The following is a 13,398-nucleotide window of genomic DNA, read 5'->3' as shown; positions in this document are numbered from 1 at the left end:
CTTAAATTTTTCATTTAGGTTTTTTTCTAAATTGAATGTTAAAATATTTCTGCATGCCATAGGGCTTATTTAGTGACTTCATTGTATAGTTTTAAAGAGCAGTTCTAATTGTTTTGATCATTGTATTTTAGTATAAAAGTAATTTAGAATTTTTTTCCCAATGTATAGATAAATCCATCTCTAACTTGGTAACGATCCTAATGCATTTTATAAACATGGCTTGTATGGCTTCTCTTTTTTTGTAATCTCTTGACATTTCCATAATCATATTTTGTGACTGATTGATGTATGTTTGAAATTAGTGTCTTTTTTCTTCAAGTACTATACAAAGATTCACTGTGATAAGCATTTATATACATATGAATGGGTATATATGTTTGTGCATATGTATGTCTGGTCATTTATTCATTTGTCATGATTGTCTTATGTGTGTGTGCATGTATGTGCACATGCCAGTCCTGGGGCTTGAACTCAAAGCTTATCCACTGTCCCAGAGCTTTTTTGCACAAGACTAGCACTCTACCACTTGAGCCACAGCTCCACTTTTGGCTTTTTTGGTGATTAATAGGAGATAACGGTCTCTGGAGCTTAGTGTCGGAGGCTTACACCTGTAATCCTAGCTATTCTGCAAGCTGAGATCTGAAGATCACACTTCCAAGCCAGCCCAGACAGGAAAATTGTGAGACACTTATCTTTCCTGAGATTTTTTCCTTTATTTTTTAATTTTTATTTTTTGGTGCCAGTACTGGGGCTTGAACTCAGCTTTGTGCTCTTGCTTAGAGCACCTGTCTGTCCCTTTTGCTTTGATTAAGTTAGTATGACTCTACTTCCTATCCTTTTAGCCTATTCTTATTGGGGTTGCTTCATCTCCATTTCAGCTATTCTGAATCCATCCATTCTATAATTAGTGTTCTGGGTTTCTTGGATATAGCTCTATTTTATTTCTTGCCTTTTAAGTTAGTAATTATGCTATATTTGGACTTTTTCTTGTCTTATAAAACCTGTTTACCTTGCTGACTTTGATTATCTCTGTGTGTACGTGTATATGTATGTGTGCACACATGTGTGCATACAGGCATGCCCGGGTACTAGGTCTTTAACTCTGAGGCTTGAGTTTGAGTTTTTTTGCTCAGGGTTGGCGCTTTACTGCTTGAGACATATCTCCACTCCAGGTGTTTCACTGGTTAATTGGAAATAAGAATCTTTTAGATTTATCTGCTGGGGCTGGTTTCCAGCTTTGATTATCAGATCTTCAAGAATTATAGCCTGGTGTGTGGCTTCATATTTATCTTTATTTCCTATTTTCCCTTTTGTTCTATTTGTTGTATTAGTCTTTGTTATGATGATGGTAGTGGTTCCATTTACCCCTCTCTGGAAGTTTTATTTAAATACATAATGTAAATTATATAACAATGTTGTAATATAATGTTTGCTCTTAAAATGTCAGCACAATAATAAATTATTCTAACAGTATTTAGAATATTTGTATACTCCCTTACAAGCCAAGAACTTTATAATCTGTTTCTACTTACCATTACCTTATCTCTTCTCCTCCCCTGCTGTTTCTGAGATTTGAAATTTTAGTTGTGGCTATTATTTTTAAATAGTTTGATATTCACATTTATCCTTTTAGTTTTATTGATTTGCAAATATTGCTTCCTGCCTTCTCCTCCATTGTCTAACATAATTGGATTCCTGTATTCTCAAGTCTTCCTCTTGTTTATGCTTTACTTTATTTATTTATTTATCCATCCTGGGGCTTGAACATTGGGCCTGGGTGCTGTTCCTGAGCTCTTACCTCAAGGCTAGTGCTCTACCACTTGAGCCATAGTGCCACTTCTGGTTTTCTGGTGGTTTCTTGGAGGTAAGAGTCTCATGGACTTTCCTCCTGGGCTGGCTTTGAACAATGATCCTCTCAGCTTCCTGACTAGCTAGGATTACAGGTGTGAGCCACCAGCGCCTGGCTGTGTTTTACTTTATTATATTTTGTATGCATGTGTGTGTGCGTGCATGCACATGTACTCTCATGTGCATGCCAATACTAAGGCTTGAACTCAGGGCCTGAGCATTGTCCCTTAGCTTTTTTGCTCAAGGCTGGTGCTCTACCACATGAGCCACATAGTTCTACTTGCAGCTTTTTTTTTTTTTTTTTTTTGGTTGGTAATTTTTTTGGTTGGCCAAATGCCAGCCTAAGATTTGAGCCTTCTTAGTAGCTAGGATTACATGTATGAGCCATTAAGCATTCAGCGTAGTCTTCCTTTTAGAGATTTTTTCTGAGTGGTTATCTTAGACTTCTTGCCCATCATCTGCATTACTTTGCCTTCACAGTTGAAATGTAGTTTGGCTACATACAGAATTGCATGTTTAAAATTATTTTCCTCCCAATACTTTTTTGTGTGTGTGCTGGTCCTAAGGCTTAAATTTGGGGCCTAGACTCTGTTTTGCTTTTTTTTCCTTTGCTCAAAGCTGGTGCTTTACCACTTGAGCCATAACTCCACTTCTAGCCTTTTTGGTAATGGTTATGAGTTTCATGGACTTTCCTACCCAGACTGGCTTCAAACATATCCTCAGAACTCAGTCTCATGAGTAGGATTACAGTCATAAGCCATATGTGCCTGATTCCTCCAGCACTTTAAAACAATACTTTGTTTTTTCCTTTTATATCTGCTATTGTCAAATAAAGGGCTGTATTATCAGTTTGATTCATATTTGTAAATATGTACTCCCAATACATTTCACCAGCTGCAAGATTTTTCTTTGTCTTTAAAATTTTGAAATTTCACCACTATGTGAATGAAATGTTTTAGCATTTAGTAGGACTCAAAGCTTCTTCCACCTCATGGCTGTTTTCTTTTGCTACTCTGAGAGTTCCTTCCTTCTATTCTACTTTGCCCTTTGTAGTTCCTGTTAGACAGATTTTGTATGAGTGTGAATATTTCCCTATGTCTCTTAATTTTCTATATTTTTCTCTAGTGCATTCTGAGAGAATTCTTGATTTCCATCTTTCCATTCACTAATAATTTAAATTCAGGTTATTTCATTGATAATATTGTAAGCTATAATGTGTTTTTTTTTTTTGCCTGGGAGCTGTCCCTCAGCTCTTCAGCTCAAGGCTAGCACTCTACCACTTGAGCCACAGTGCCACTTCTGGCTTTTTTCTTTTTGCTTATGTGGTGTTGAGGAATTGAAACCAGGGTCTCAGGCATGCAAGGCAAGTGCTTTACCACTGAGCCACCTTCCCAGCCTCTTTAATGTGTTTTTTAATGGATACAAAACTGTTATCACTAAGAGATTAATTCAGTTGAGTTTTATAGCTCCTTTGTTTTCTAGATGTTCAACAAATAATCAACCATTTTTGTTTTGTTCATTTCTGTATTTAAGATCTGGGCAATCTGTATGTAGTGGCATATGAATCTAATCCCAGCACTTGGGAAACCAAGATCTGAGGGTGAGGGCTGCTTGGGCCACATAGCAATACTATCACAAACAAAAATGTGCCTCAGCTGTGTTTGTTACTGTTTCCTACTCATGGAGAAGGCTTGGAACTTGTTATTGAGCTTGGTTACTGCAGCCTACCTAAGCAGAATTCCAGTTCTTCCTGTCCACAAGCCAATCATCTAACTGACACTACTGTGTTCACTATTTCCAGCTAAGACAGAGATGAGATTTCTATTTGCCTCCCCCAAAGAAAGCAGTAATGTGTCGATCCATATCTACATTGCTACTTTTTATGTGAAATCCCCAACTAATCTGTCTTACATCCTTATGTACCCTTGGTACCTTTCCTACTATTTTGATGCATGATTGAGGGTGAAGAGGTTTGCTGGATTTTGAACTCAGGACCTTGTACTTGCCAGATAGATGCTATATCATTTGATTCCTGCCCCTAGCCCCCCTTCCTTTTGTTATTTTTTTAACAGGGTCTATTTTGCATAGGCCAGTTTGGACCACAATCTTCCTATTTATGCTTCTTGCATAGCTCAGATGACAGATGTATACTAACATTCCCAGCTTTTATTTGTTGACTTGGATCTTGCTGACTTTCTGTCTGGCTGACCTAGAACCTGGATCCTCCTAATCCCTAATTCCTAAGTAGATAGGATTATAGACTTGAGCTATCTGCCAGGCCCATTCCAGTCTTTTCTAGCATTCAGCCTCAGTGAGTGGATTGATTTGCCTTCTGTCTTCTTCAAGATTCCAGTTCACTGAGAATATCCCTTATTATTTTCTGTCGTGATTATAGAATTCTTATGTCATTTCAAGAGTTTAGAAGAAGGGGGCTGCAGTATGTGCTAATTTGTCATCTTGTACCAGAGCTTTCAGTTTGGGTTTCCTAACTTTAATATATTAGGCAAATTGTTTTCTCTCTCTTAGTCTTTCACATTGAGAAAAAAAAAACTAAAGTTTACTTTAAAAATTAAAATAGTATATACTATTGGGCTGATAATGTAGCTTGCTGGTAGAGTACTCGCCTAGCATGCATGAAGCCCTGGGTTCAATTCCTCAATACCACATAAACAGAAAAGGCCGGACGTGGTGCTGTGGCTCAAGTGGTAGAGTACTAGCCTTGACCAAAAGAAGCCCAGGTACAGTGCCCAGGCCCAGAGTTCAAGCCCTAAGACTGTAAAAAAAAAAAAAGTATATACTATTAAGTGTCTAATATATGCACAATCCATAGAAGTACAATAAATCATATATTACTTCAATAATATTTTCTCTGTGTGCTATAATTATTGTCATTAATCATTAGTTGTCTGAAAGTTTCCTGTGCTGTCTCGGTCCCACTGTGTTTATTAGTAATGTTTAATAGCCTAGGTTTTGTGACTTTTTTTGTAGAATTCTGATTTCTAGGTTGGGTTGTAGCATTGGCTAGGAATCATATTAGAAATATTCCATAAACAATATTCAAAAGTTAAATTTTTGAGTTATTGATTTATTGGTTTGCATATAGTCATATCTTTTACTCATCTTACTTAACTGACAGTTTCTAATTAGAAGATAGTAAAAGCTTTACCTATGAATTGGTTAGGTTAAATGACAAAATCAGTTTTCTACTTTTCCAAACCCACATACAATTTGATATACTGACAGGCTTTGATATTGCTTAGTCCAGCTTTACCATAAAAATCATTTTTAAAAGTCTTATTTTTATGTTCCAGTATGTATAGTCAGACAAAAAGTAATAATCCTCCATCTCACTCTTGGATTTATCAAAAGCTCAAAATAAAATAGATCAGATCACTTTCAGAAACAAAATTACTTTATTAGTTTAGTAATAATTTGAGGTTACTTTAAAGATAAGAAGCAGCATTTGGGAGGAGATTCATTTCCTGCCTCTGGGCTTTATCTGCAAGAACTACATCTTAGTGTCAAGAGATTGTGTATTTGTAACAAAACTCTAATAAAGTCTGTACTGGGGACACTACACACCTGACTTGGTCATTGTGATTAAATATTAGGTGCCAAACTATTGCTTGTCTTTTGAGGGGAAAAAAATTACCAAATGTATTTCATTAAAATTTGGCCTCAGAAGGAAGGATTATAAGACCTTTGATTCTTTATTCTACGGATGTTGGTTGTTGGCCAACATGGGTAATTATGTTTCTTTTGAAAATAAATTTTTAACAAAATAAACTTACAGGATTTTTCTTCTTGTTGGTGAATTAAAGAATAATTAGAAGATCTGTTGTTTGTTTTTTTTTACCACTAGTTTTGGCTGATACAACACAAGATATTGAAACCATATGGCAAAGATTTTTTTTTAATCACTTATGACTGTTAAGAAAATGACTTTTTTCCCCTATAAGCAATTCCAAACTGCCCTTTTTATACATACCTATTATGCACCTTCCGTTTTTGCCATATCCTTCCATCTTACAACAGGCAGGTGAGATTCTTACTTTGGAATTATTTCTTTGAATACACACCCTTGTATGTCCATATAGAGACATCTGTTTGCTCTCTGGAACTAATATTGCTTCAGCAAAGGAGAAAACTAATACACATGAAGCATACTTCCTTTTTGAAACACATACAGAGTTGTTAAACTTCAAAGACTTTCCTTGTTTTACTAATTTTTCTCTTCAACCTTGATGTTCTCTTTTATCCCTTTCCCCTTTTCTGATGTTATTAGAGCCTTATGCTATGCCACTGGAGTCATGACTCTTGCCCGTTTTGTTTTACTTGTTAATGGTATGGGGTTCACATTTATGTTCAAGCTGTATTAGACTATGATCCTCCTATTTATCTTGTGTAGTTAGGATGGCAGGCATGCACCACTATGCCCAACTATTAGTTGAGATGGAGGTTATTGAAATTTTGTGCCCAGACTAGCTTCCAACTCTAATCCTCCCAGTCTTCATCTCTTGAGTAGCTAAGATTACAGGCATGAACCGCCACACTTGGCTTCTCATTCCCCTTGAAACATACTGTGATGATATATACATATATATATAAATATATATGTGTGTGTGTGTGTATATATATATATATATATGGGGGCATATATTTCTAAAATTATACTAAGTGGTTTTGAGCATGGGTATGTAAATATTACTGCATTATAGATTTCATTTTTTCTAGTTAACTGCATGATACTCCATGTATTTATTTGGTTCTGCAGCTGCTACCTAGTTGATGTGCTATAGCATGTACACCCAGTATTTTGTTTATCCTTTGAGATAAAGACTAATATCCTTAATATCTAATTAATATCTAACTAATATCCTAGCCACCTTGGTGGCTCATGCTGTAATCCTAGCTACTCAAAAGGCTGAAATCTAGAGGATCAGTGTTAGAGGTCAGCCTAGACAGAACAGTCTGTGAGACTTTCATCTTCAAAATAAGCAGCAAAAGGCTAGGCTGAATACATGGCTCAAGTGTTAGAATGCCGGCCCAGTAAGAGTCCCTGAGGTTAAAAATGGGGAGGAGGTGTTTATTGAGGATATGTATTCCAGAAGTAAACTTTCCAGATTATGGTGCTGGATATCTATATGTATACCTAGATATTACTTCACAATTAAAAGTAACTTTTATAGCCAGGTGCCAGTGGCTCATACCTGTAATCCTAACTACGCAAGAGTCTGAGATCTGAGGATGGAAGTTCAAAGCCAGCACTGTCAGGAAAGTCTGTCAGATTCTTCTCTCCAATAAATTAATAAAATACCAGAAGTGGAGCTGTGGTACAAGTGGTAGAGTGCTAGTCTTGAGCCAAAGTGAAGCTCAAGGATGAAACAAAAGTAATGATGATGATGATGACTTTTACAAGCCAGGAGCTAGTGGCTCGTGCCTGTAATTCTAGCTACTGAGGAGGCTGAGATTTGAATATCTAGCTTTGAAGCCAGCTTGGACAATAATGTCCATGAGACTTTTAAAATTTTTTTTGGTTTGAGGCTGGGACTTGAACTTAGAACCTGACACCTTTGCTTATTGGCTAGTGCTCCACCAACTGAGCCATTCCTTCAATTCCTGTCCAAGAGACTCTTATCTGTAACTAACCAGCAAAATGCTGGAAGTGGAAGTGATCCACCACTTGCTGAATATGGCTCAAGTTGGTAAGAGTACAAGCTTTGAGTAAAAGAGGGATAGTGCCTAGACCCTGAGTTGAAGCCCCAGTGTGTTGAGGGAGGATACAGCAACACAAATTTTACATATATATCTTTAGCCATGTGAGGTACACTTTTATACATGTCATGAAGTAGAACTCCAACGTTTTTTAGAATAACCAGTTTTTTATAATATTTCTAAATAATACATGCTTTTCCTACTAATTCGTGGGCTGCCTTTACCATAACATGTTTCTATATCTTCATCAATCAGCTGGTAAGCTATTTTTATTTTTTTTATATGTTGCAGGAGTTTTATTAATAAAACTGGCATTATTCTAGCTTTATGTAATTAATCTAATTTAGTAGTGTCTCTTACTATACATTTCTTTTTCAAATTTGAACAGTTAGTGGGTTTTTATTCTTCCAAAAGTATCTCTTGGGGCTTGATCTCAGGGCCTCATGTTCTCATGTTCTCATTCATTACTTGCTCATGCCTGTTACTCTTACCACTTGACCCATACCTCCAACCCAGCTTTTTCTTGGTTAAGTGGATACAGAGTCTCATGGAATTTTCTGTTGAGCTGGTTTTGAACATAGTTCTGTACGACTTAGCCTCCTGAATAGCTAGGATTGTAGGGGTAAGCCACGTGTCTGGCTTACATAGGTATCTCAAAGTAAGTTTGTGAAATTGCTTAAAAATTAAAGTTCTCGGGCTGGGACGGTAGCTCAATGGTAGAGTGCTTGCTTTGCATGCATGAGGCCCTGGGTTCGATTCCTCAGCACCACATTAGCAGAAAAAGCTGAAAGTGGTGCTGTGGCTCAAGTGGTAGAGCACTAGTCTTGAGCTGAACAGCTGAGGGACAGGACACAGGCCAGAGTTCAGGCCCCACGACCAGCAAAAAAAAAAATTAAAACTCTGGAATAGCCTTGTATGTATATATTAGATTACAATTCCTTAAGAAACCTTAACTCCTCCCCTCTGTACAGTATTTTCACAATAAAAAATAAATTAAAAAAAAGAAACCTTAACTCTTAAGTAATTTGTTATTCATTTAGACTTTTATGAGGTAATATTTTGCATCATTTTTAAGATTTTATGCTTACCTGTTTATTAGTTCCTAGCTATTTCGTACTTTTTTTTTTTTACTTTACAGCTGTTGTGGGCAGTACCTTATTTCCAAACATGTTTTTCAGTTGCCTGGTTTTTTTTTTTTTAATTATGAAAATACTGTACAGAGGGGTTACAATTACATGGGCAAGGTGATGAGTACATTTCTTATCAAGCATTGTTGCCTCCTCCTTTGTTTCCCCTTCCCATCTCCAACCTCCCCCCCCCCCCCCCCCCCCCCCCGCCAAAGTTGTAAAATTTGTTTTTCAACATAATGACTTGTACACCTCATTGTTGCAATGGGTCCACCTGTATCCCTATTTAAACAGTTTATTTTTGCCCTTCCCCTCCACAAATTATACCAACATCAAATACAATGAAGGCAGAGGTTATGCCGTGGGGGAGGGACATACAAAGCAACAAAAAAATCATAAATATGTTAGAAACAATCACAAGAAAGAAAAAATATTTGAATATTTACCTTAGGTTGCCTGTGGTTGAGTAGAGCAATGCTATTGATTTTTTTTTAAAGTTGATTCTGTATCTGGCAGTCTTTCTAATCTCATTTACTGTAATACTTTATTTGCTCCATCTATTCTAATGCTTATGCCTCTTCTTTTTCCTGTTTATCATATTATCAAAGTTATATCCACCCACCCTCAGTGGGTGTCCAGACTTACCTCTATCTAAAATGGGATACAAACCAGGCACCAAGGTACATGCTTGTAATCCCACAACTGGGAGGAGACTAAAGCAGGAGATCTCAAGTTCAAGGCCAACTTGGAATACATGTCTGTCTCCATAAGAGAGGGGAGGTGTGAGATGAGTTGTAGAGGCATGGTTCAAGTGGAAGGAAAGCTGCCTAGCAAATGGTAGGCCCTAAGTTCAAACTTGAGTCCACTAGATAGAAAGACAGATAAAATAGAGGGAGGGAGGTAGGCAGGCAGGCAGATGGGCAGGTGGGCGAGCAGACAGACAGATTGATGGATTGATGGATTTAATTAATTAATTGATTAATGAAATGGTTCTGATGTTTATATTGCAAACTTTCTGAAACTTCATGTTCCAAAGATATCTTTACTTTTTTCGGGGTGGGGGGGGTGGGGGAGATAGAGATTCCTTATATACCCTGGGCCGGCCTGTCACTTTTGATCTTTATCTTTCAGCCTTCTAAATGCTGGTATTACCAAGGTGGTCCACTATGCTTAGCACTGTCCTTACTTTTGATGATAGTTTATCTATATATGAACAGTTTCAAAGTTCTTTCCATCAACATTTGAAAATCATCCTATCCAGTAGTTTTAAGAATTAGTTATTCTTAAAACCAAGGTTGTTGATAAGTTATTTGTTCTATATCTACTCCTTTATAGGTGATCTACTTTGCCCCTGTTGGAAAATTTAAGATTTTCTTTTTTGAGTTTTTTTTTCTTTTGTTTTCCTATTGTTTTGCTTAAGACAGGTGTTCTCCCACTTGAGCCACAGTTCTACTCTGGATTTTTGGTGGTTAATTGAAGATTAGAATCTCACTGACTTTTCTGCCAGAGCTGGCTTTGAACCATGAGTCTCAGATCTCAGCATTCTGAGTGACTAGCATTATAGTTCAGTGTCTGGCTTGGTTTTTAAAATCTCAGTAGAGTTAGTATATGTGGTTTATCTCTTTCATCCTCTGCCATTCCTAACCTGTTCCATGTGATTTTTGAATGTTTTTTTTTTTTTTATCATTTAACATTTCTAATGTTCATTTAAGCATCTTAATGTGTACAAGACTCTAGTGGATATTTCTGGTAGTAAATAAAAGGCAAAAAAAGATCTCTGCTCCCAACAATTTTTTAATGTATTATGAAAATGAACGTGTAGGTAATGCAAGTTAAAACTAAATATTGTCATAGTACGTAGGTACACATTGTAGACACTTTGGAAAATTATACAACTTGAAGGCAGAGATAGAAGGGACACACTGGGGAAAGCAAAGGAAAGGGTAACATTGTCCAAAAAGAGATGTGCTCATAGCTGGGAGCTGGTGGCTCACACCTGTAATCCTAGCTACTCAGGAAGCTGAAATCTGAGGATCATGGTTCAAAGCCTGCCTGAGCAGTAAAGAGTCCTATTTCCAGTTAACCACCAGGAAGCCACAAGTGGCGCTGTGTTTCAAAGTGATAGAGCACTAGCTTTGAGCAAAAAGAGCTCAGGGACTGTGCCCAAGCCCAGACCTACAACCGACAAAAAAAGAAAAAGAAATATACTCATTTCCTGACTTATAAAACAGTAACCCCTCTGGACAGCACCTTAATAACAATGAAATTATTAAAAAATAAAATAACATTGTCACTCCTGAGAGAAGTTAGAATTTTAGAAACTACTAAGAGTCCTTTGTTAGAGTTAAGGCCACTACTTATTGAGTAACCAGAAATAAAAGAAAAATGGATCATACAGATTTACTTTGAAAAGAATTTATATGGAATCCTATTCTTGTGCACACCTTTGCTGCTTTTGGTCATTCTTTAGTCTGAACTGAACTATTTTTGGCTACACATACTAGATTCACCTATTTTTTGTTGCATTTTCTGTTCTTAGCCTTACACTGGAGTATCTGTTCATCTGTTGTACTAGAATTTGCTTTTGCTTCTAGATTCTTACCTCTGAATTTGTTCTGCACCTGTTCTTCATTTTTGGCTTCTGTTCCTCTATCTCTGTTCTTAAAGGTAATTTATTGGGCTTCCTTAAAACTGATTTTCCTCAGCATAGTCTGTCACTGGTTCAGACCCTCTCCTCTCCTTCCAAGTATATAAATTATGATAACTAAACTTTTTTAAATTATTGTTAAATAGTTTTTTTCTACTTTCTTTTTTCTTTGCTGGTCACGGGGCCTGAACTCTGGGCCTGGGCACTGTCCCCCAGCTGTTCAGCTCAAGGCTAACAGCGCAACTTCTGCTTATGTGGTGCTGAGGAATCAAACCCAGGGCCTAATAAATGCAAGACAAGCACTCTGCCACTGAGCCACCTTCCCAGCCCTTTTCTACTTTTTTTCCTCACAAAACTGGGGTTTTACCTCAGGGCCTTGAGCTTTCAAGGGTCTGCCACTTGGGCCATACCCTTTTGCTTTTTCTTTGCTTTATTTTTCAAATAGGTTCTCTTTTTGCCTGGGGCCAGCATGAACTCCCACCCTCTTAATATGTCTTCTATGTAGCTGAGATTCAAGGCTTGAATCATCACACGTGTATTATTTGTTGTGCTAGCATCTTGCTACTCCATTACTACCATCTAGTAGGTAGCTGGGATTATAGGTGTGCACAAACCATGCCTGCCTTTACCTCCTTTAAATTGCCTACCAGAGATAAATATTTCAGTATTCTTTGTTTGATTGTATCCATGTAACTAACCCAACCTGATTTTGAACTTGTGTCTATGTAGCCTAGGCTGGGATCTTCCTGCTGCAGCTTCCTGGGTGATAAGATTACAGATGTGCTTCACCACACCCTGCTATATTTTAACTTTTTTTTTTTTGTTGGTCATGGGGCTTGAACTCGGCCTGGGTGCTGTCCCTCAGCTGTTTAGCTCTACCACTTGAGACACAGCACCACTTCTGGTTTTCTGGTAGTTTGTTGGAGAGAAGAGTGTTACAGACTTTCCTGCCCAGGCTGGCTTTGAACTGTGATCCTTAGACCTCAGCCTCCTGAGTAGCTAGGATGACAGGCATGAGCCACCAGTACCTGGCTATATTTAACTTTATTTTTATTTTTGGCAGTTTGGGGGTAGAGTTTGAACACAGGTCCTCAAGCCTGCTAAGTTGGCATGATATTGCTAGCCACACCTTTATCCCCTTTATTTTACTTAACATTCATTTCTTTTCCAGATTGGGTTAACATTGAAATGTCTGGTAACACCTAGAATGTATTTCAGTGCTTGTTAAAAGGAATGAGGTAAAGGAAGAAATCAGGTTTGATTTCTTTTTTCTTTCTCCTCCAAAAGACTAGTTTAAAAGGAAGAAGGGAGGGTAGTTGAACAGGAGGCTGAAGTACAGCTTATTAACAAAGTTCTTGCTTATACATGTGTGAGGCCCAGGGCCTGGTTCCAGCACCACAAAAATAAAAACAATAAAAGGCTACACAGTTGTCTCCAAACTTTTAGTAAATATTCTACCATTTTTCTAACTATCGATAATGTCACTTTTTTATTATACTAGTTTTCTCTTTCATGAATGTACTTTGCACTGTATTCACACTATATTGGTTTCAAGTACTGTTATAATTCTTCTGATACTAGGAGAAAAATCAGCCTTTTTCCTTTTTTTCCTTTCAATAGTACTCAGGGTTGAATTTGGCCTTATGCAAGCCATGCCTTATACTTTGCCATTTGGGCCATGCCCCTAATCCTTTGCTTTAGTTTTGGAGCTTTATGCCCAAGCTAGCCTGGACTATGATCCTCTTATTTATACTTCTTGTGTAGCTAGACTGACAGGTGCACATCCTTGTGCCAGCTATTGTTAACTTTTCTCTGAGATGACCTTGAACCATCATCTCCCAAATAGCTGAGGTTATAGACATGAACCGTTGTGCCTCTCTGTTCTAGATAATTTGTTTCAAGTGAACAGGTTTTAGGTTATTTGTGAAATTTTCAAAATCTAAATATTTAAGGCCAGGAGTATAGCTCAGTGATAGATCACTTGCCTTTAGCATGTGCAAGGCCCTAGATTCAGTCTCTTGCAAAACAAAACATATAAAAACAGTTGTAGATAAAGTGTCC

General features: G+C 37.3%; 1 protein-coding gene across 1 annotated transcript in view; it reads left to right on the top strand.

Moving 5' to 3' along the window:
• Positions 1–13,398, top strand: part of Nsrp1 (nuclear speckle splicing regulatory protein 1) — a 42,293-nt gene that overhangs the window by 10,832 nt on the left and 18,063 nt on the right. The gene's annotated exons all lie outside the window — the stretch shown is intronic.

Source organism: Dipodomys spectabilis, unplaced genomic scaffold (genome assembly GCF_019054845.1).
Source record: "Dipodomys spectabilis isolate Male_0828 unplaced genomic scaffold, ASM1905484v1 ptg000004l, whole genome shotgun sequence".
Lineage (NCBI taxonomy): Eukaryota > Metazoa > Chordata > Mammalia > Rodentia > Heteromyidae > Dipodomys > Dipodomys spectabilis.
This window is presented reverse-complemented; position numbering and strand designations above follow the sequence as displayed.